Genomic DNA, 2,500 nt, shown 5'->3' on the forward strand with positions numbered 1-2,500 from the left:
ACATATTAAAATCATATTAAAAACTCGGGCAAAATTTAACTTTGTAATCGTACTTGATTACGTATTGGTTTCCTAAGTAGCCTAACATTTACAACATATTTTCACAAAAACCATGGTTAACATTCCCACACCATATATAATGGGTTAAAAGTAACTTTTACCACAGATAAACATTAATTTATAAGTTACAACATTAAAAAGGAAAATACTATACTTTTAACAAGATACTAACTCACCCAGTCCCATCTCCTCAAAGGATGCGGGGAGTACTGTAGTCTCGCCCAAAAGTGACCCTCTCCGAAGACGTTCCTTTGGTTAATACAGCTGATTTTTGCAGATATGTGTGAAGATAAACACGACGTAACTGGCTTGTAGATGTTTATCATGATAAGAATATGCAAAACACTTGACAGCATCTTGCTTTTGAATAGGCCAACCAGAAATCACAGAGCTATCAGAACAACCACTTTCACAATAGGCCTATGTATATTGATAAAGATAACGAGGTCTATGTTCCGCGTTTGTAATCTGCCACATTTAACGCTAATTGTATTTGTAATCTCAATTTGCAATGATTCAGGGCATTGCAGGCTGCACTTGAAAACCAGATAAGGTACTGTACAAGCAATCGGAACACTTCGAATGTTTGTTGATATTGATGATGTCGTTTACTAAGGTTACAATACAGTAATACCACACAGCTTTCCCCAATAGATCTACTTGAAAAGGCCTTCAGTGTGTTATAATGCTGATAAAACATAAATATTTTAAATATGATAGTCTTTAATTTACAAATAATTTTAGTTAAATATGCTAAATGTATTTCAATATCGAATTAAAATTGTCAGTGACGTTATCGCTATTGGTATGCCTGAGAAGAGGCTCTCGTAAATAGCAATCAAATTGGCTTAAAATTATTGTTTTTCTGATTATTGGTAAATTTTATTGAGAATAAACTATTATTCATATAAATTTAAATTCAATCATAATATTTATAGATAAAATATCACTCATGTTAGAAATTTCCCGAAATTGTTAAAAATATATTTTAGGAACGTTATCCCCATTTACGTCTGCTATTGTTTACAAATAGTTGGTGAGAATGTGTATCCAAGTTACGCCAACTCATTTTATGACGTACTACACAGACATCGGAGACAGTTATCACTGTGCGTGAGCATGCAGAACTCTAGTCATATATATAAAGTGAATTCGTCAATATGGAGGAACATAAAATGTCTTACTGGTTAGTTGAGCTGCCATTTGTGTAGCCTAGTACTATTGTCTTACTTTATCACCATGTTTAGTTGGTCTACTTAAATATGAAATGGGACTAATTGGAGTGGAATACTGATGAAATATTGTGGAATGGAGGCTTTAAGGAATACTGAACCCCATTTCCTTCCAAATAAGTGAAATATACAAGGTATTAAATTCAGTATAGCCTACTGTACTTGAGCCTATACTGGATATAAAGTCATAGGCTAAACTCAACACGCCGAGGCCCATACTTTACCTTTTGTTTTTTTACCTTTTCTTAGGCTCGGCTAGGTTAGGTTAGAATACACCTCCTTTGTTACCAATGCCACAATGTCTTATGTGTCATTTATACAGTCAGAGGTATTAGGCAAGGGCACTTTAAAAGTGCTAAGTGTCACTTCTCAGGTCACACCACTTTTAAAATTATTTTATGAGAGTAAGTCCAGAATTTGCCATTTTTGCGTTAGAGTTAGGACAGTTTAATTATTCGTCTTGATGCCCTGTCAGATGCCTTTTCAAGATCCACAAATATGTAATCTGATCTCTACCTCTTTGTATGCGAGGTATGTTTCTTTGTGTGCATTGACAAGGAAACTCTCCAATAAACTTATTATAAAACTACCACTTTAGCCTTTATAAACTGTATGATGGAGGTTAGAATAAGTCTTGATTTTTGAGTCAGATATTCCGGATAGCTGTCATTCTTGAATTTTAATTATTACCTTTCTTTCATTTCAGGTGCTGCCTCGTTCTGAGGTCGTATGGAATCACCCCTCTTCCTTACCTCGCAACCAGGTATGGTGAGTGTTCTTCGTTTTATTTATTTTTTGTCTCGTGTTGATGTATCTTTAATGTTCGTTCGTAATTTTGTTATGTTTGAGGCTTCATCTTTATGTTCATAACTTTGTTATGTTGCTCGAGTTTGAGGCTGTTATGTTGCTTGAGTTTGAGGCTACATTTTACTATTATTTTTCAAGGGGTTATAACATATGGATTCATTGTCTGGTATACAGCTGTTGAAAAGGTATTTGGTTTAGTTACTGGACTTCATTCTGTCGTGTTCATTTGCTCTGTTCATGTGGTTAGGCCTATCTGGAAAGGCCTATGTACTCCCATTTTAACTCAGTGCGCATTGTGGAACTCTTTTGCTATTGCTCAAATTCCTTTTATGCTTCGAGTAAAATTAATTTTCATTAATATTGATGATACTGTAATTTCATTTTTTAGCAAACACGATGAG

This window comes from Macrobrachium rosenbergii, chromosome 27, assembly GCF_040412425.1.
Source record: "Macrobrachium rosenbergii isolate ZJJX-2024 chromosome 27, ASM4041242v1, whole genome shotgun sequence".
Classification (NCBI taxonomy): Eukaryota; Metazoa; Arthropoda; class Malacostraca; order Decapoda; family Palaemonidae; genus Macrobrachium; species Macrobrachium rosenbergii.